Source organism: Solanum lycopersicum, chromosome 11, assembly GCF_036512215.1.
Source record: "Solanum lycopersicum chromosome 11, SLM_r2.1".
Lineage (NCBI taxonomy): Eukaryota > Viridiplantae > Streptophyta > Magnoliopsida > Solanales > Solanaceae > Solanum > Solanum lycopersicum.
This window is the reverse complement of record NC_090810.1, coordinates 48,011,279-48,034,612: the sequence shown is the minus strand read 5'-3', so window position 1 is coordinate 48,034,612 and position 23,334 is coordinate 48,011,279.

The following is a 23,334-nucleotide window of genomic DNA, read 5'->3' as shown; positions in this document are numbered from 1 at the left end:
CTTCTTGTAATCACTCAACTTATAAACAAAGCAAGAAAACATCACAACGGAGAATATCTTCATCTGTCATAAATGAACTCCTTCCCAAAGAAGATCCTTGGCCCTGCCTATTGTTTCAACATAAAATATGTTCTTAATCAAATAGATAGTAATGTGATAGTATATCAACATAAAATATGTACATTTCCATTCCAGATTAATGTTATTTGGTAGGCATGTTTTATATATTGTTGTCATAAACAACATTTGGGAAGAACTGGATCGATACTAATATGCATTATACTTATTAATGTAAACTCTTTCTAGTTTCCCTATCTACAAAAGACACAAACATTTAATCCTTCATCAATGTGTAGATTAATAATTTTCATGTAGTTGATAGTCTTCTTGTAATCACTCAACTTGTAAACAAAGCAAGAAAACATCACAACGGAGAATATCTTCATCTGTCATAAATGGCCTCCTTCCCAAAGAAGATCCTTGGCCCTGCCTATTGTATCAACATAAAATCTGTGCTTAATCAATTAGATAGTAATGTTATAGTATATAGGAACTAGGCTTTTAAAAAATTACTAACAACTTTGACCAAACCTTGAAAGTTGTTAATTTGAAGGGGTTCTCAAGCCTTAGATGAATTTTTACTATCTTATTGGATTTGACAGCTTCAAAAAATGTATGGGCAAACATTGCTGCATTTTTCCTTAATATCACACTTCTAAAATCCCTAAAAAACATTGTGGAGAAGTTATGACTCGACAACATTCTCTGCTCCCAACACTTATAACCATAAGCTATGAAAATTCTATCCCTTGATAAGTTTGGTAATCCAAATATCCTTATGTATACAATTTAGTTAAATCTATTGAGACATAAAACATACCAATAGTTTGGGGATGTCAGGTCAAAATGGTATGCCTTGACATAGTTTTCAAAGTTTGTTTTAAGAATGTATTTTACTTTAGTAGGGTCAGAAGTAAAAAATCTTATTCTTGAAAGGGGTAATCATCTTGTATTCCTAAGATAGTTAGAACAAAATTTTTAAGAACTGTGTAACAAACTATAATGTTTAAAGAGTATTTCAAAACTAAAAAATTAAGATTAGAAGACAAAATATAATCATCAACTGATTAGAAACAATATAAAAATGTTTTTATCAATCATAGAAAGTTGAGCCCCTTGAATGAACAATGTTCTCTTAATGAAATTATTCTCCTCAAGTACAATAGGTTAACAGAAATATCCTCCTAGGGAAGAATGATTTTACTCACCGATGTATCGGTACCTAAAAACATGGTGTCGAACCACTCAACAACAGTAAAGTCCGTGTTGAATAATAGATTTAGTAGTAGTAAAATAAGTCCAAAATAATTATGTTCTTAAAATAAGAGGAGATCCCTCAATTTATATAAACAAAGAGTAGTGCGAAATGGTTCTTATTGTGCCTTACCGAAAAGGTTACAAACCTTTAGATAAGTCACAATCTTTTGAAAGGGTTACCATCTATCTTAAAAGTCACTACATTTTGATAAAATTCGCAACTTTCCATCAAAGTGACAACTCTTCATTTTTCATTCAAACATTTTAAGACCCAACAATCCCGCGCATGAATGGGGAATTACTCCAAGACAAAGAAATAGAAAAGTATGTATACTTTACAAGAGAGAATTAATTGCAACTACACAAGTAGGTTCGCCCTTGGACTTTCCATAGTGATCATATGTCTGATAAACTTGGTCAATCGGTAGATGCGATAGCATTGAACCGTCGATCTTTGGTATATACCTAGACAATCATATGTCACACAATTGACCATTTAGTATTTATTGTTCTTATGATGTGTTCGGTTCATTCATTAATACCTTCTGATTTGATAAATATATAGAGAGATAGGCTTTCGAAAATCATTCTCTTTGAAGTGGCTTACACTTGACACTTACATTTGTAGAACCCCGTATCCAAACATACCAAAGATTAGTTTTTTTAGAAATGTGCAGGTGCAATTGACGGTCACTATTGATGAACTGTAGTCTAATATACGATATGTACTGCGTATCCATCATTTTCCACTGAAACTCTCCCAAAACTCAGTTTAAAAAATTAGCTACATCTCGACCCAAAGAAAGAGCTACAGTCCGTATATGAGACTACGGTATGTAGTCTGTGTCCGTGGATCAAGACCCCATTTACACAAGCCTCTGACAAGAAGCAGGATTGACCAACATGGACCGTCGTTCGATCTACGGTTCGTAGGTCTGGTTGTAGGTGAAAGTTAGCAGTTAGTAAGGGGGGAAATGTTGTTGGGTGAACTACAAATGGTCATAAATCTTAGCACAAATTTAATAAGATGTTCCATGTTGTGTCAAAAGATAGATAATTAAATTATCTTTCCATATCCATCGAGTTTTCTTAAATTCAACCTACGAGTAAAAATTTATGCAAGTTTTAGTAAAGGCATGTTGAGCAGACCCAATGTATGGACCCAAATAACGGACCGTCAATTGAATGACAGCCCGTCAATCCATGTCATCATTTTGTCCGACATCAATTGACTCAAGGGTCTTTCAATCGTTTTCTACTTTGTTTAACCCCTAAGATATGTCATTTGATCCTAAATCATCAAATTTTTGTTAGTTTAAGCCTATAAAAATAACAAGAACTTACCTAAGTCAAAATCATTAATCCAAACATAGAAAATTAGAAGCAAGAATGGAAAAAGGTCAAGAACCCTAGTTTAACAATGCAACAAGGTTCCACCAGTTCAAGCCTCAAAATCTAAAAATTTCTCTATGGATTTCATCACCAGGTATGTGGGATTCCACTAGTGGATATAATCTTATAGAACCTTAGTTTTCAGTTAGTTTCTTGATTCCCATATCATTACAAGAATTAGGGTTTCTTGAATGTTAGAATTTGTGGATTTTTAACTGATACAATAATCCAAATCAGATTAGTATATTAATGTTAAGATAAATGCATGAATTCCACAACCCTAGCTATGTATTTCTTTAGTTCTTGAATAACACAGGTTAGGTCAGATATATCATTTACTTCATATATACATGCCTCACCTATTAATGCTTCATTATCAGATTAATTGTTGCATTTTCAGTTTGCAAGTTCAATTTTGAGTGATCTAGTATTTACAAAAATTCAGTCATAATGTGTTAATGACTTAATTCATTGGGAGTAGCATAATACCGCATTGGACTAGGGTTAAGCGTGCCCATTACTAACCAAGTAGGTTGTAAGTCCCTCTGTAGGCATTAGTTTAATGATCACACAAGCATGCCTTGATACCTCTGGCAGAGTAGATTGGGTCCTTTTGATGGGGGCGTATACATCGGACTTCACAATAATCTCATGTGGTTTTATTATCGATTATTAGTAGTTCCCGCGGTTCATTCAGACTCTATTGCAGTAACCATATTTATAATTTGGTTAGTATCCAGTCTCAACATGTTATAATTTTTGTCATTGCATCCAGTTAGCTCATAATTCAATATATCATGTCCAGAATACTATACTTTCTTTTGTGTCTGTTCAATTAGGTAGTATTTCAAGTTACTCTATCCTACACGGTCAATACCTTTAGAGTACTGACGCATACGTGTGCTACATCTTCTCGTGATGTAGGATCAGGTTTTCAACATTCATATCACGCTTAGGTCAATTTTGGATCTCTAGTTATCTAGAAATTAGTGGTGAGTACACATTCTCCAAGGACAATATTCATGAGTTATTTGTAGTATTTTAGTCCTTTAGTTTTAGTTTTCGCTAGACTTAGCTGGGGCCTGCCCCAATATTACTAGTCAGTTAGAGGCTAATTTTTGACATATTTAGTTTCAACTTATTGTTGAGTTAATAACTTCTTTGAATTAGACTCATCAGTTTTTCATATATCTTTGTTTTAGCATATAGGTATTTCCCATGTTTTCATATTTATTATAATTTAGATTCCGCATCAGTTTAATATTTTTAATATGAAGATGATCATGCCAACAGGTTAGCTTGGGGTCACTTGTGATCCTAGATTTCGTGTCCGCATCTCAGGGATAACTATGGGCTTGAAAAACTCTGTATTAAAGCACTAGGTTTATTTTTTCCTAGGATGTCTGAAAAGCCGCCCTAAGTACAGTCCTTTTAATAGGTGTAAAATACACCACAACTAATGAGAGGGAGACTATGAAGTGTTCTAGGAAAAACTTCACTTTCTTGTTACTCTTATCGTGCGTAAGGTATGATCTTATTTCATTCTAACTTGACTTTCTACGTTTCAGATCTTCCCTTATTGTAGATCTAACGCTAGGAACGGGAATACGAGGAATACAAACGCAGCCCCTCCAATCCCAGATCAGAAAGTCCCCAATGCTGAAATCAGTAGTGTCATTCAGATGCTGGCTCATAGTGTAGCCAACTAGAACAATCACCGGGTTCAAGGTCATGTGAATGTAAATGGTGGATCGATAGAAGCCAGGATCCGTTAGTTTATTAGGATGAAATTTCCTGAGTTCTTAGGATTGCACACTACTCAGGATCCTAAGAATTTCTAAGATGAGACCAAGAAGATCTTTGAGATGATACAGGTCACTGGGAATGATCGTGTCGAGTTGGAATCATACCAACTGAAAGATGCGGCTCATATATGGTACACTCAGTGGGAAAAAATTGGGATACAGATGCAACTCCTATTACTTGGGATTGCTTTAGTGAGACCTTTCTGGATAGTTTTTTTCCCAATAGAGTTGAGAGAAGCAAAGACTCATGAATTCATGAACTTAAGGTAGGGAAACATGATGTTCAAAGAGTATGGACTTAAGTTTAACCAACTCTCTAGGTATGCTCCTCATATGGTTGCTGACTCGAGTTCTCAGATGAATAAATTCTTGTATGGAGTGTTGGATTTATTTAAACCTGAGTGCAGAAATGCTATGTTACTTACAAATATGAAATCTCTTGGCCTATGACTCATACCCAGAAAGTTATATGCTTAGGGATCATACCAAGGAGAATAAGAAGGCTACGACTTGAAACTATGACTATTCTCACTAGAAATGGGGTGGTGAAAATCGCTCGCAGAGTCAAAAAGAAATTTTCAACCCCAGTCCCGTCATCAGCTAGTGCTCCATCCTCCAAGAACAGGTGTGATCAGAAGGTTAGGGAACCAGGCTCCAAGTCTCAGGGATGTGTTTTAGGAACCAAGACTTACCTTACTTGCCCTAAGTGTAGTATGAACAATCCAGGTGAGTTCTTCACGGAAAGGGAAAGATATTTTGGGTGCAATCAGTTTGGTCACAGGTTGAGGGTTTGTCCTTCTAGACAACGTAAATGAGGTGGTACTTGTAGAGATCAGTATACAACATAAGTAGCACAAACAAGCCACCCAACTCAACAGGGAAACTTTACTGGTACAAGTTGTGGGCAGTGCTAAAATAGGCTTAATATTTTTCAGGCTCGCCAGGATCAAAAAGGTTTTCCTGATGTAGTCATTGGTACGCTATGAGCCTTTGACCTTGAAGTTTATGCATTGTCAGATCCAGGGGATACTCTTTCATTTGTAACTCCTTACATAGCAATCTAATTCACTATTAGTCCACAAACTCTCTCAGAACTTTTCTCAGTCTCTTCTCCAGTTGGTAACCCGGTTATAGTTAGACGAGTATACAGAAATTTCCCTTGCACAGTATCTCAAAAAGTAACCTCAGCAGATCTTGTAGAGTAAGAAATTATAGACTTCTATGTCATTATAAAAATTGAGTGGTTACAATCCTATTATGCCTCACTCGATTGTAGAACTAGAATTGTTCGTCTTCAGTTTTGAAGCGAACCCATCATAGAATGGAGGGGTAGTAGCTTAGTACCTATGGGACGATTCATTTGTTACCTTAAGGCTAGAAAGATGATCACTAAGGGTTATCTCTATAATTAAGTTCGGGTTAAGGATTGTAGATCTGAAACCTCAACTCTTGAGTTAGTTTCAGTAGTTAGAGAGTTTCTAGACTTTCTGTAGTTCCTCCATAAAGGGAAATCAAATTTCGAATTGATCTCCTTCCAGATACCCAACCTATTTCTATTCCTCCATACTGAATGTCTCCATCAGAGCTTAAGGAATTGAAAGAGCAATTGGAAAACCTTATAGACAAGGGATTCATCTGAACTAGTATTTCACTTTGGGGGTGCGCCTGTGTTGTTCATAATAAAGAAAGATGGTTCTTTCATAATGTGCATTAACTATTAACAGTTGAAAAAGGTCACAATCAAGAATAAATATCCCATCCCTAGGATTATGACTTGTTTGAACATAGGGTGCTACTCACTTCAAATAGATAGACCTCAGATTGGGTTATCATTAGCTTAGAGTCAGAGATAGCGACATTCCAAAAATAGCCTTCACGACTCAGTATGGTCAGTATAAATTTGTAGTTATGTCATTTGGACTAACCAATGCTCATGAAACTTTAATGGATTTAGTTAATAGAGTGTTCAAATAGTACTTGGACTTGTTTGTTATCGTTATCCTAATTTACTCTAGGAAGGAGGAAGAACATGCAAGTCATTTGAGAGTTTTTCTGCAGATTCTCAAAGATCCCCAGTTAATCGCTATGTTTAGCAAATGTATGTTCTGGTTGCAATCTGTTTCTTTCCTTGGTTACATTGTATCTAGCGAGGGGATCTGAGTTAATTCACAAAAGATAGAAGTAGTGAAACAATGGCCTAAAACTACCTATGCTATAGATATAAGAATTTTCATAAGTCTAGCAGGTTATTACCCAAGGTTTGTGAAAGGATTTTCATCCATAGTTGCACCATTGACTAGGTTGACTTTAAAGATGGTTAAGCTTCAACAATCAGATGATTGGGAGAAAATCTTTGCAGAATTGAAAACTAGATTGACTGCACCTCTTGTATTGACTCTACTAGAGGGTTCAAATGGTTATATGATCTAATGTGATGCATCCAGAGTTGTCTTAGGTTGTGTGCTGATGCAGCGAGATAAGGTTATATCATATGCTGCTGGACAACTTAATGTGCATGAGAAGAACTATCCAACTGATGAGCTCGAGCTTGCAACAGTAGTGTTTGCACTTAAGATCTGGAGACACTACTTGTATGGTGTTCATGTAGATGTGTTCATTAACAAGAATAGCCTTCAATATGTATTCACCTAGAAAGATTTGAATAATTGCAAGAGGAGATGGCTAGAGTTTCTTATGGATTATGATATGAGTATGCATTATCATCCTAGTATGGCGAATGTAGTAGCAGGCGCTCATAGAAGATTATCTATGGGTAGTTTAGCGCATGTTGAGGAAGAAAGGAAGGAACTAGTGAAGGATGTTAAAAGTCATGGTCTCTTCGGAGTTAGTATTATACGCATATTAGACAGTGGTGTAGCAGTTCAAAATGGGGCAGAATCTTCTTTGGTAGTGGAGGTTAACGAAAATCAAGAGAGTGATCAAATCTTTCTTGAACTTAAGGGTGCAATCCATAATCAGTGAGTGGAGGTCTTTTACCAAAGGGGGAGACGATGTACTTTTCTACCAACTTAGATTTTGTGTTGCTGATGTGGGTGAGTTAGGACAGCATATTCTTGTAGAAAATCGTATAAGCCGAGATATTCTATTTACCCAGGTGCCTCTAAGATGTACCGCGATCTGTGGGAAGTCTATTAGTGGAATGGCATGAAGAGGGATATAGAAGATTTTGTGAGTAAGTGGTCCAATTGCTAGCAAGTAAAGGTTGAACATCAGAAACCATGAAGTATTACTCAACAGATAGACATTCCTACTTGGAAGTGGGAAGTGATCAATATGGTTGGGGTGTTTTGTGTAAATTTACCCCCAAGACTTTTAGGACCGTAGGATGATATTTTTTTTCGTTTTTAGGTTATATTAGATTGATTTTAAGTCCTAAACCTAGACAAGACCCCTCACTTCATAAATTCAAGTTCTCCCTCTAATGAAAACTCTCTCAAAGTTTATTTGGAAGCTAAAAGTCAAGAAGATCTAAGCGGGCTGGTTGAGACGTGTTCTTCATAAAAAAAGAGTTTTGTCTTGCATTTGGGTATGGTATCCATCCTTGAATCCTTTTCCACTATAGGAGGCATTTCCAAAAGATTTCAAAAAGGGTTTTAAAACTCTATTTCCTTTTATCTTTGAATTTAAGGATGAGTCTTCCTGTAAAGGTGTTTTAATGATTCAAATGTATTTATTCTAGTATGAATTGATTATTTTTAATGTCAAAACCCTAATGAACTCTTGTTTATGCATATTTCAAAATTTTATCTTAAGAAATGGGTTGAATGAGAATATTTGTGTAGGGTATGAACTTTGGTATTCTTGGTTTGTTATTATGATTTAGATACTGCTCTGAGGGCCTTATTTTGATGAAATATTTACAAATTAGTTATAGGTGGTTATGTCTTGGTTATATGGTGAGTTGCTTGTATTATAGAATTTTATTATATATTGCTCTTGAGTGGTATGGTCCACCTTCTTGGTGGCGGTGTCTATTTTACTAGCTTGATATTACTTAGTATGTATTGTGAATATGTCTTTGAAGTCCTAATATTTGAAATGAAGTTATATTAAAGATAGGTCTTGTATTGTGACTTGTGAAGCTTGAATTGCATGTTTGGCTTAAATTATGCCTAAATGAATAATATGATTATGTGAAGCATGAGAAGTGTGTGCTCCGATAAATATAGGTCTAAAGCACGTATAGGAGTTAATAAATTAAATGGTGCTTATGTACAGGGTGTTTTCACATGTACACACACACTCACACTTGAATGATTTATGAATCTAAGATTAATAAATAAATGAGTTTTGAGGTGAACACTCTTGGTGAGTTGAGATGAAGTATTTAGTAGCAACCTCACTATATCCAAAGAGCTTTCTAAGATAGGTCAAAGGATAAATGCCTTTCGTGAGTTGATATGTGGTGTTCACTACTTATCCTTAGCGTATATCTTAAAATGTTTAGAATCCGTGGGGTTTATGTCTAGCACTGAAAGGATATGAAGAAGAGGTGGTTACACTTTGTGAGTTATGATGTTTTATTCTAGTGAACCCGTTGAAATGAGTACTCCTCGTTAGTAAAGAATGAGTTACTTAGTAGCAATCTCCTTATTCCTTAACTATGCACCCACATAGGTATAGCTATTGGAAAAGCTATGTAAAAGCTAAGGGAATGACCTTACTCTAGGTAAGTTAGGATCCCTCATCCTATAAAGGTTAATATCAGGATTCCATATCTATCTCTCATGGTCTTTGTCGGCTACCTCCCACAAAAGAATTGAATATACTATGTCTTCTAAAAGAACGTACTACTTAGGGTAGGTGGTGGTATGGGATGCTATATATCCATTACACTAAGTAGGAACTTTCGAAAGGGAAGACTTGGTTCCAAACCTTCTAAAAGAGTGTATTACTTAGGGTAGGTGGTGGTATGGGACGCTATCTGTCCATTACACTAACTAGGCATTCCGAAAGGGAAGTGTTTGGTGATTTGTTGAGTGTTCTTCTACTGTCTTGTGTTTTGAGTGGGGTTTTATTCTCCTGAGGTGAGTAGGCTGAAAAAGGGTAGTCTTGATAATCACTTTGGTTTGCATGAAGGAGGCATATGCACACTTCCATCATGTCTTACCTTGGTGAGTCTTAGGATAACCTTGTTAGGTAAACTCCTATGTAAATAAGTGCACTTCCTCATTGGCAATACCTTGGAAGTTCACTTTTTTTTGAGTCAAAATAGGTTCACTGTAATGTTCTAAATAGTGCACTTTAAATTTGAAAGTTACTGTAAAAATATTTTCTTTTGCAAAAATCATGGAAATTCTTCTCTATGTGTTAAATGATGTTTTTATATTGTTTTTCTCCTACATTCATGAATGTTTATTTAATTGGCATGGAAAATATATTTTTACTAAACTGTCCCTTTTTGCATATTTTTTGCATAAGCCATACTTAGTAAATTGTTTTGTACTAACACCGTACTTTTCTATACTCTATAAGTATAGGTTGGAAGCTTTTGAATGTTTGAAGGTTAAGCTTGAGAAGTTCCTCTCAAGACAAAGTATGTCCGCATATATTGTAGAGCATAGTCGTTTTCTTAGTTTCTTATTTAAAGACTTATTATGTATTTTATTTTAATGCAAAGGTCCGTGTCCTTCAGATATTATGTTGCGTCTTAAGTTAGCTTGTGACGATGAGATTCTCTAAATATTTATGAAAGGCTAGTTTAGTTAATTGTCTTGAAAATTTTTAATTTTCGCACTACTTTTCATGTCTTATGCAATGAACGATGGTTAAAGGGCTTGTACAAGACTCCAAAGGGTCTAGTATACCTTGCCACGAATCGAGGGTTCTCCCTATCTTGTAGGGGGTGCTTTTGGGTTGTGACAGACTTTGTATCAGAGTATAAGGTTATGGGAAATAGTTTAGGTTCTAAAAGTGTCACAAGCCACATCTAGTAGAATCTTTATCATTGGTCTGAGTCCCGACACAACCATGGACCAGAGACTATATGATAATATATGTTTCAGTTTCTTCTCTATTCTAATTTCGTGCCTTAGAGTTGAGTCATGTAAGGTGTCTTTTCTCAACCTCTTCTCTTTGTGTTTATAGGACATGGCTATGAGAAGATCAACGACTAGAAGGGAGAAGGGAGGTGTAGCTAATGAGAGGATCCTTTCCTGTGTTGGCCTAGAGCAGGAAAATGAAGAGGTTCCTCTTCAAGAACCTAAATTCCTCAAAAAACTCAAGAGCCTCAAGTGCCCCAAGTGCCTCCAATACCTCAAGCTCCTTTTGTTGAGGGGGATATGACTAATTCAGAGTTGAGGGATGACTTAATGAGCTTGACCCAATTCATGACAACTCAAGATCATTTCGCCAACAATCATTTTGTTGCTCAAGCTACCCAAGGATATAGGCCCCAACCTAATGCTAGTACCCCCGCTTATTCAATTCGGGATTTCATGAGGAAAAACCCACCCACTTTCATGGAATAAAGTTGGATGAAGATGCACAAGGTTTCATAGATAAGGTTTTCAAAGTGGTAGATTCTATGGGTGTGACCCCTAGGGAGAAAGTGGAGTTAGCCGCTTACAAACTAAAAGATGTGGCTTAAGTATGGTTTGAGCAATGGAGGGTTGAGAGACCCTTAGAGAGAGGTCCGGTTGTTTAGGAGGAATTCAAAGAGGCTTTCCTATATAAGTTCTTTCATCTAGAGTGGAGGGAGAAGAATATGGTTGAATTCATTAACCTTCCTCAAGGGGGAATGAGTGCGCAAGAGCACTCTCTCAAATTCATCCAACTCTCTAAGTACTCCCCAACCATGGTATCCAACCTTATGGGTAGGATGAACAAATTTGTGATGGGAGTGTCTTGGTTTGTTGAAAAGGAGTTTCATAGGACAATGCTTTCTAATGACATGGAAATCTCTATGCTCATGGTCTATGCACAAAAAATTGAGGAGTCTAAAATTAGGGAGATAAGGCAAGAGGTTAAGAGGCCTAGGTGGGAAGATTCTAGTCACCAAAATCCTATAAGAGGTTTTATCATCAAGATTCTTCCATGGGAAACAAGGATAAGGCTCCAAACAAAAATTCCCAAGGTGGTGGCCATTCTTTTGAGAGGACTAGGTGCCCTACTTGTGAGAAACAACATTTTGGTAGATGTCTTGCCGGAGCGGATGGTTGTTTTGTAAGTGGTAATAAGGTCCACAAGATAAGGGACATCCCTAACATCAAATAATGAGGGAAAAAGGTCAATCAAGCTTCCCTAGATCCTAATGCTCCAAAAAAGAACCCTCCTTATGGGATTGAAACTAGAAATGATAACTAATGTAGAGTTGATGGTCCCTGGTAAGTCTTAACTCTTCATGATAGTTGTTTTTATGTTATGAAATGATATTATATGGTTTTATAGTTCATATGATCATGTCATCTAGATTAATTTGTCAATGAATTTGAAAATTTTAAGTATGTTGGTAGTGAATACATTAAATGCACACTACAGGAATTCTCATTTTTGAGAAAAAATTTCTTTTCCTTTAATTCAAGTTTCAATGTGTGTAAAATGTTGTATACGAGCATGTTTAATGTAACAAACCTAAAAATGGATATGCTAAGTACTGCTTAATTTGTCTAGAATGCCTACGTTAGACCGAGTTCACACGGATTGATGAGCGAGAACAAGACCTCTGAACCTTTGCAACATTCAAGCCAACTAACTTGTAGAGTTAGTTGAGCTAGGAGAGGTTGGTTGCATCCATGTAGGGCTCCCGAATATGAAGATTTACTCGAATGAGTCTGTACGGACATAAAAAAGGGAAATCTTAAGTTTGGAGGGGTATTATGGGTAGAGAGGGTCGAAATTGCCCTTTTAGAAAAATTTTGCTCCACCCTAGTTCGAACCTAGGTGGGAGCAATGATTTAATTTCTTTCTGTTTAAATTGGTAAATAAATGTAATTAGTTAATCTTTAATAGCGAATTTAAGAAAAAGGAAAATTAGATTTTAACTATTAATTATTATTTATTAATTAAGATACTTCATTTGACTAAGTCTTTACTAAGTGTCCTAGCTGAGTAAGTCTAAACTACTTTACCTCTTTTAACTCTGCTTCATGTTTAAATCTCTCTCTCTTTCTTTTCACGTTCTCTCTGGCTAATCAAAACACAAAAACTGAAAAGCAGCCAAAAGTACTTCAATCTTGAAGAACATTCACGTTAAAAAAACATATACAAAACATTATCCTAAAACTTAAGGCAAAAGGAAGTGTTTTCCGTTGAGTTTCGTGTTGAGGTTTCGAGACTAGGACGTGTGGTTGAAGGTCTTGGGGCATAAGGTTCAAGGGTTGAACGACGTGAAATAAGCTTAGTATGGGTTTTCTTACTCTTGGTCCCTTTTTCTAAGATACCCTTAGGACAAAGATGAATCTATTCCGAAAATTAGGGTTGTTCGCCGTTGCATGTCCCTGTCACTAGCTCCCATTGATTTGTAGGTAGGGTATGTTTGCTGGTAGAAATTAGGGATGTAAAGTGTTTTCGTTATGATTACATTCATGTATGTATGTTCGGAGTTATGTGAATATTAAGCATGCTGTCCGAAACTATGTGTTTATGTGAGTGCAATGTGTAGCCGTGACATATACTCTTGGTTTGAAGTTCTAAAATGCCATGTTATGGTTGTATTCTTATGATCACAAACTTTTACAAATCTTGGTGTTCATATGAAGTATAATGTGGCTGATTTGAATGGAAACTATTAGCTAAATGAATCCATGAAAATGAACCTAAAGATGTGCTAAATGATCCATGAATTACCCTAAAAAATAAGGTTAAACATTGATGAAAATTACCTGAAAAACGTACATAATTTCCAGCATCTTGTTGATGAGTTTAGGCAAAACTATGTGGTGTATCATGCCATGTAAAATTAATTAAAAATAAGCGAGGTCACTGATAATCATACCCGTGACCTCACCATGTTAAAAATCATAGAAATAAAGTGATAGAAAAAGAATGTGGCCTGTGGGAATCGAACCCGCGTGCCTTGACCAAAACATGAAAAAGATACTGAAAAATAAAAATGAGAGGTAAAATAAAATTTGAGGCATGTGGGAATCAAACCAACGACATCTCGGCTGAATAAAGGAATTTAAGCAGAAAAATAAAATGAGGGGTGTGGGGGTTTGAACCGGAAAAAGACAATAAAAGAAAATGATGTAGTGGGGGTTTGATCCCACATCCTCTTGGTACCAAACGAATGAAATAAAGAAATTCAGGGAAAAAGAAGAGAAGGCTTTGGGGCTTGAGATTGTGTCCCGAAGCCGAGTGTATCAAACTAAAATGAATAAAAATGTAAGTGTTGTGCAAAGAATTCAAAATTGGGTTCCCTTTCCCATATTCTCTATTTATACATAAGTCATATGGGAATAAATGTTCAAAATAATACTACCTACATAGATCAAAATCGATGATCTTGGCTTACCTACAAGATGCATAAGACTTTTTTCACCAAATCTTAGGAAGATATGAATCACTTAAACAAACTATGAATGAAGCCTCATGGCTTGTATGTATAGACCATAAGACTAGCATACATTTAAAAGTAAGTGAATCTAAGATGTATGTAATGAAAGGATGTAACCCTAGAAGGGTTAAGTAAGAGTGTGAAACACACTAAATGGCCAAGTCCATTGGCATATGATGAAATAAACATTCACGAAAAAGGGGTTAGTAATTATGAAAATCAAATGGCTAAAGTTAATGAAGATAAGAGGCTAATGTAAAAATTGAGAGCAATCTCAAATGATCCTAACTAAATTTTACCAGAACGTACTCACCTATGAGAGTGGAAAGTTAATGAAGAGACCACTATATATGAACACTCTAATGAAAGTATTGAGATTAATTTATACTTAATACTGATGATGAGATGAAAAATTATGTAATGATCTATGATGTCCTCATACTAAAAGCCAGCTTCCATGACGTATGAGTTAAACATAATGGAACTTTATACTGAGCACCAATATGCTAGTTATGAGCAGTGATGCCTTCTTTCGTGAACGGCGGAGGTTCATATAACTATCATGAGATGAGATAGTCCGGCATTGCTGGGTTTGGGTCTCCTTATATCTCCCAGTCTTTGAAACTACACTGCCAATATAGGGATCTAGCAGGGTTCACTTCCCTATATATGCTAGCATGTTTTGGTTTCTATTGGCCGGTGATTCCACCTCTTTTCAGTGTGGGATGACACACTTGGTGTCATGATGCTCACATGATCTATGTCGGTTAATGTTAAAGTTCCAAAAAAAAGAATGAGGACAGCCTCAAATGATGCATATAGTGAAAAGAACGATACCAATGGTGAGCTAGAGTCAAGTAATGACACTAGGTTATTCTTTATCATTGCACAACAAACCCGATTACTCTTAAAACTACATACTAGGTATGACTTCTGGTTGCACTAGTATATGAATGAATGAAGTGGATCACGTATGAATGAATGAAGCAAACTATGTGTTTGCGAAAGAAGGCTCCCTAGTTGAGGTCCCATATGTTTAGCTCTCATTTTGGGAAGTCTGAACATGTAGTCCATGATTCTAACGTCTCATGGGATAAGATCCAATGATATGCAAAAAATGATGTGCTATATGTTATATGTTATGTGCTATATTGAATATGTTATGTGTTGTGTGCAATATGATACATATGATGATGCATGTTACTTTTATGGCATGACTTCCCTAAATCCACTTTGACGAATCCACTAACTTTATTTTCCATAGACTATGTTTTTAGGAAAGAGCAATTCTTACTGATGCAGGTCCTTGGTGTCTCCTTGCATATACCCATAGTACAAGTGTGTACTAATCCCATATAATATCTACTTTTAGGTGAAGGCACAAGTGGACATTTAAGCTTACAGTATGACATTGCAGCTATCCAGACGTGGAGCTTTTATCCGGATTCTGTAGGCCCTCATAATTCCGAGGATGTCTACGTTTATTTTCTATCTTAGATGTTGACTTTATCTAGTGGAGCATGTTCCACTAGTGTTTCATGTTCTTTTTCAGTACAGATTTTGTATTGGTGTCTTTTTTCCAGAAATATGTTTAATGCAGTTATTAACTATTTATTTCATTTGAGGATCTTTATAATAGATGAGTGATTGTGAATATTTATGAGTTTAAGTAAAATGACTTACATGAATGTTAAGTAACAAAAAGTTAAAATTTTCCACTAACATTAACCTTGATTAAGTAACAATGACGTATGTAGGCTTGTCTGCGGCCTCTTATAGGTCAACGACGCCGGTCTCGTCAGGGGTATAGATTCTGGTCGTGACATTTAATGTTGTATTAAGTAGTTCCTCCATAAAAGAAGGTTTAGGGTGAGTTTTGAAAATTGTGAAGTTGGCACGAGTTGCTTATGTTGCTAGTGTTTGAAAGTGTGATATGATGCTGCTTTCTAATTTATGCTTTGATTTCTAGTGTTTGAGACTTGAATTCATTGTTTTACATTCTAATAAGTGAGTCTTTGTTTGTACTTCAAATTTTAGTGTCATTCAAGGACGAATATTATTCTATGTGGGGAAAAATATAACGCCCCTAAACTAAGTAAGGTAAAATAGAGCATCTTGAGGGTTTCTTGAGTTATTTTATTTTAAAATGAGTTAATTTAATGTTATTAGTAAGTGTGTGAAGTTTTTTTTTTTGGAGGTCAAACGTCCAAGAACGTCCATGACATTCGGAAGATATGCCTTAGAAAGTGCTTGTCTGTTTTGCTGTGTTTGAGTGAGTTTTATGTGTTTGTTTTAATCAAAAATTATGTCGTATGTTCCTAAGACTTAGACGAATTAGTTTAGGGGCTTAAAGTTAGGGTATGAATCCATCTAGGACCCACGAGGGGCCCTAGAAGAGGACCCAAGATTTAGCACCAAGCTGTCAAACCACTGTTCTATCGACGGAGGGCAGTAAACTGGCCGTAAATCAATCGTCGCCCCATCATTTTAGATATGTAGTACCATATATAGTGGGATACTAGACCCCATGAATCAGTCTCCAAAGCAATCAACACCCCAGCAGAACGGGCCGTTGATCAAACGACGCCCAGTAGCTTGGGGTCATGGATTGACACCTGCAAAAGATGCTGAACATTTGCTGTCAGCTTGGGGTGTTTTATGTAAATTCACCCCAATAAATTAAGACCATAGGATGATATTGTTATGTTTTTATGTTATATTAAGTTATTTTTGAAGTCCTTAACCTAGAAAAGACCCCTCTCTTCAAAAATTCAAACTCTCTCACCAAAGAAAACTGTCTCAAAGTCTCTTTCGAAGCTACAAGTCAAGAAGAGCTAGGAAGTCTGGTTGGGACGTGTTCTTCATCAAAAATCAGTGGGTATTCTTTGATTTGAGGTATGATATCCATCCTTTAACGCTCTTCCATTCAAGGAGTTACTCCCAAAAGAGTTCAGAAAAGGTTTCCAAACTCTTTCCTTTTATCTTTGATATTAAGCATCTGACTTCTTGTAAAAGTGTTTAAATGATTCAAATATATTTATTTTAGTATGAATTCATGATTTTAGTGTCAAAACCCTAATGAACTTATGTTTATGCATATTTCAAACATTTAGCTTAAGAAATGGGTTAAATGTGCATGTTTGTGTATGGTATGAACTTTGGTCTTCTCGTTTTCATATTATGATTTAGCTACTGCCCTAAGTGACTTATTTTGATGAAATATTGAGTAATTGGATATAGGTGGTGGTTTGGTGATATGGTGAGTTAGTTGCATTATATAATTCTTATTATAAATTGCTCTGGAGTTGTATTGTCCACCTTCTTGGTGGAGGTGATTATTTGATAAACTTGACATTATTTAGTATGTATTGTTAGTATTTATTTGAAGGCCTAATATGTGAAATGAATTCATATTGAAGATAGGTCTTGTATTGTGATTTGTGAAGCTTGAATTGCATGCTTGCCTTAGATTATGCCTAAATGAAGAATATGATTATGTGAAGCAAAAGAAGTGTGTGATTCGGTAAATATAGGTCCAAAGCATGTATAGAAGATAATATAAATGAAATGATGCTTATGTACATGGTGTGCTCACATGTTCACACACACATACACTTGAAGGAATGTATGAAGCTAATTTGAGTAAATAGAGGAGTTTTGGGGTGAACACTCTTCGTGAATTGAGATTAAGTGCTTAATAGCAACCTCACTACATCCTAAGAGATTTCTAAGATAGGGCGAAGGATGAATTCCCTTCGTGAGTTGAGATGTGGTGTTCATTAGTTATCCTTAACCTATAGCTTAAACTATTTAGAATCTGTGGGGGTTATGTCTTGTACCGAAAGGATATGGAGAAGATGTGGTTACACTTCGTGAGTAGCGATGTTGTATTCCAATTTACCTCTTGAGATGAGTAATCCTAGTTAACTATGCACCCGCATAGGTGTAGAAATTGGGAAAGCAATGTAAAAGCGAAGACAATGACCTTACTCTAGGCAAGTAAGGATCCCTCATCTGATAGGGGTTAATATCAAGATTTCATGTGTACCACTCATGGTCTATGTCGGTTAAGCTAGTTCCTACAAAAGAATTGAATGAACTAAGTCTTCTAAAATGACGCACTACTTAGGGTAGGTGGTGGTATGGGACGCTATCTATCCAATTCACTAAGTAGGACCTTCCGAAAGGGAGGACTTGGTGCCAAACCTTCTAAAAATGTGTACTACTTAGGGTAGGTGGTGGTATAAGATGCAATGTATACATTACATCAAGCAGGCATTCCGAAAGGGAAGTCTTTGGTGGTTTGTTGAGTTTTGTTCTAATGTCTTTTGTTTTGAGTGGGGACTTATACTCCCCAGGTGAGTAAGCCGAAAAAGGGTAGTCTTGAGGATTACTTTGGTGTGCTTTGAAGGAGGCATATGCGCACTTCCTTCATGTCTTACCTTGTTGAACCTTAGGATAAACTTAGTAAGGAAACTACTTATGAAATAAGTTCACTTCCTCATTGGCAATACCTTGGGAGTTCACTATTTTTTTGGGAGTCATCATTGTAATGTTCTAAATAGTTCACTGTTAATTGGAATGTTACTGTAAAAATTCTTTCTTTTGAAAAAATCATGGAAATTCTTCTGTAAGTGTTAAATGATGTTTGTTATATTGTTTTACTCCTACATTAATTTAAATAAGTTCACCTCCTCATCGCCAATACCTTCGGAGTTCACTATTGTTTTTGGAGTCCTCATTGTAATATTCTAAATAGTTCACTATTAATTGGAATGTTACTGTAAAAATGCCTTCTTTTGCAAAAATCATGGAAATTCTTCTCTAAGTGTTAAATGAAGTTTGTTATATTGTTTTACGCCTACATTAATGAATGTTTACTTAATTAGCATGAAAATATGTATTTTTACTAAAATGTCCCTTCTTCTTGTTTTATCATAAGCCATACTTAGTACATTGTTTTGTACTAACTCTATAATTTTCTATACTCTATAACTATAGGTTTGAAGCTTTTGAAGGTTTTAAGATGAAGCTTGGGGAAGTTCCTCTTAAAACAAAGTATGTCCTCATATATTCGGGGGCATAGTCCTTTTCTTAGTTTGTTATTTAAAGACTTATTATGTATTTTATTTTAATGTAAAGAGTCGTGTCCCTAAGATATTATGTCATGTCTTAACTTGTCATGTGACAATGAGATTATCTAAATATTTATGAAAGACTAGTTTTGTTAATTGTCCTGAAAAGTTATAAATTCTGCACTATTTTTCATGTCTTATGTAATGAACGATAGTTAAAACGATTGTACAAGATCCCCAAGGGGCAAGTATGCCTCACCACAAACCGAGGGTTCTCCCTAACTTCTAGGTGATGTTTTCGGGTCGTGGAAAGTGTTACCTCGTACTAGCAGGAAGCATTACTCTATTTGGGTGATAGTTGATACGATGACTAAGTCTTTTTGCTTTTTGGCTTTAAAGACTACCAATTTGGCAGAGGACTATGACATGTTTTACATTAATTAAATTGTAAGGTTGCATCGGGTTTCTTTCTCTATCATCTCAAATAGAGATCTCAATTTACCTCTTATTTCTGGAAATCATTTTCAGAAGGGTCTTCGTACTCAGTTTAACCTTAGCACTGCATTTCATCCGCAACCATATGGATAGGCAGTGTGTATCATTTAAACCCTAGAGGATATGTTGAGATCTTGTCTGATCGATTTCAAGGGCGGTTAGAATGATCACTTTCCTCTTTTTGAGTTCTCCTATAATAATAGCTACCATTCCATCATTCCAATGGCCCCTTATGAGGCATTGTATGGTTATAGATATAGATCTCCTATTGGTTGGTCCAAAATAGGTGAAGCAGCTTTGATAGGGCAAAATTCAGTCCTTTATGACATGGATAAAGTGCAACTTATTAGAGATAGATTTAAGACATCCTAGAGTCCTCATAAATCATATGCAAATATAAGGAGAAGGTAACTAAAGTTCCTAGTTGATGATTGGGTTTTCCTGAAAGTTAAACTATGAAGGGGGTGATGAGATTTGGAAAGAATGGGAAGCTCAGTCTTAGATATGTAGGCACTTACAAGATCTTGAAAAGGGTTGACAAGGTGGCATATAAGATAGAGTTGTAAGCAGAACTAGAAGCACTGAATCCAGTATTCCACATATCACTCTTGAAGAAGTGGGTTTGTGATCAAGCCTATGTAGTGCCATTAGAGAGTGTGGCGGTGAATATAGTCTTTCTTATGAAGATGTACCGGCTGAGATTCTTGACCATCAGGTTAGAAGGTTCAGAAACAAAGAAATCGCTTCAATCAAGGTTTTGTTGCGTAATCAGTCTTTAGAGGGAGCTACTTGGGAAGAAGAAGAAGCCATGAAAGCCAAGTATCCCCAACTATATTCTTCTGGTTCCACTCTAGCATGAAGTTATAGTTCCTCTTAAGTTTTTAAGTCAATCAAGCATGAATTCTTCCTTAGAATCTTGTTCCCTCAGTTTGTACTTGCATTTTAAACATATATGTATGTTCTTGGAACTTTATTTAGTCAAAAAATTAGTCCTCAGTAGTTTAGTCTTCATTCGAGGAGGAATATTTCTCAGGGGGTTATAATGTAACACCCTGTATCCAAAACAAACAAAAAATCTGCTTTTAAGAAATATGCATGTGCAATCGACAGTCATTATCGATGTACCGTAGTATGATTTATGGCCCGTACTGTGCATATATTGTTTTCCACTAAAAATCTTCCAAAACTCAGTTTAAAATAATTGGCTAAGTCTGAACCCACTAACACACCTACAGTTCGTAAGTCACACTACGGTCCATAGCCTTTGTCTGTGGATCATGACCCCATTTCCACCAGCCTCTGTAAAGGACCACGATTGACCATCACGGACCGTCGTTCGATCTACGACCTGCATGTTTGACCTTAGATGAATGTAAGCAGTCAGTTAGGGGGGAAAGGTTGTTAGGTCAAATTCAAATGGTCATAACTCTTAGCAAAAAATGAATTAGGTGTCCCATGACCTATAAAAATATTGAAAATTGAGTTATCTTTCGATAGGCAGCGAGTTTGCTAAAATTCAACCTCTAAGTAAAACGTTATGCCCATTTAGTAAAGGCCTGTCCATAAGGATGAAACGATGAACCATCGATTTAACAACGACCCGTCATTCCAGGTCGCTGTTTGGTCTTACAATAATTAACTCAGCGGTCTTTTGGTCTTTTCCTACTTCTTTTAAGCCCTAAGATACGTCTTTTTGACATTAAATCATCATATTTTAGTCATTTTAATCCTAGACACATAACAAGACCTAAACTAAGTAAAAATCATAAATTAAAACATAGAAAATTAGAAGCAAGATAGGAGAAATAAAAGTCAAGAACCCTAGTTCAAGAATGCAGGAAAGTTTCAGCAATTCTAGCCCCGAAATCAAAATATTTTTCTATGGATTTCATCACCAGGCATGTGTGATTTCACTATTGAGTTCCTTTCACCCATTAGATCCCTAAATTTCATTCAGTTTCTTGATTCCTATCTCATCAATAGGATTAGGGTTTCTTGCATGAAAGAATTTTAAGATTTTTAGCTGGTAGAATGATCCAAATAAGATTAGTACGTTAATGTTAATATAAAGGAATGAATTCTAAAACCCTAGCTATGTATTTCTTTAGTTCTTGAATTATGCATGATAGGTCAAATATTTCAGTTTTTTTAGATATGCATGCCACAATACTTATACCATTATTATCAGATTAATTGTTGCATTCTCATTTTCATTTTCAGTTTTGAGTTATCAAGTATTTGTCTAGAATTTCAGTCATAATGTGTAAATCATTTCATTCATTGGGAGTAGCATAAAATCCGAATCGGACTAGGTTCAACGTACCCAAATAGTCCAAGAATTACTATAGAAGTAGGTTATATGTCCCCTTTATGGGCATTAGTTTGTAATCACGACAACATCCCTTTATACCTCTACTAGGGTATATTGGGTTCTTTCGATAGGGAGAATACATCAGACTCTTTAGATAGATCATGTGGTTTTTTATCGATTATTATCAGCTACCACAATTCACTAAGACTCTATTGCATTGACCATATTAAGTTCGGCTAGTAATTAGTCTCAGCATGTTATAAATTTTATTATTGCATCAAGTTAGCTCGTAATTCAGTATATCATGTTCAAAATATTATACTTGCTTTTGTGCTTGTTAGGTTATGTATTATTTCAGCTTTACTCTATTCTACATGCTCAATACCTTTCATGTACTGATGCATACATATGCTACATCTTCTCGTAATTTAGATTCAGGTTCTCCGTATCCTGATCACGCTTAGGTTGATTTCCGATCCCCAGTACAAAAGAAATCAGTCGTGAGTCCTCATTCTCCGAGGAAAATATTCATGAGTTATTTATAGTATTTTTGTCTTTTAGTTTATGTTTTTGATAGACTTAGCTAGGGCCTATTCCAATATTTCTAGTCAGTTATAGGCTATTTTCAGACATAGTTATTTTCCGCTTAGTATTGAGCTAATAACTTCTTTATATTAAATTCATCAGTTTGTCGTATATCTGAGTTTTAGCCTATGGATATTCACCATTTTTTCATATTTATTATGATTTAACTTTTGCATTATTTTATTATCTATAGTAGGCTAATGATCATGCCATCATGTTTATCTTACAGTTGTGGTCCTAGGTCTCGTGTCCCCGTCTCGGGGTAGCCCGGTGGCGTGACAACTTTGATGATTTCTAAACATGTTATCTCATAAATACACTATTTGAACAAATCTGCCAAGCTTTGCAAATCATTTAAAACATTAAGCTTTATTAACTCATTAACAGACCTTAATGTTGTATCCTTGTTCTTGAGCATTCTCTTCATCATGGGAATGGATTGAGTTTGTTAGCAATGTGGAACCGCCAGTCATGACTTTTTTCCCCTTGAATCTAGATCTTCGTACATTCCGTCTCATTGATATAGTTACCTTCATGATGAATTGTCCTAAGCCATAAACTCATTCCATTAGATGATCTTTCAAATTTCTCTCTAGTTATACCTTTTTTTCAAGTAGATCCAATATATTAACCTTTTACTTTGCATAGTCATTTGTGATATTTCCACTAGAGAGAGATGTTTTCTAATTGTATAATGTCGATGTCTTATATGATAAGACTTTTTGTTATATATTATTTATTCTCTATGCCCTACCAATTGAATCTAGACTACCAAAGTGTTCATATATTGATGCCAATGGCTTGGGCCAAAAAAAATACCGATCAATAAATTCTGGA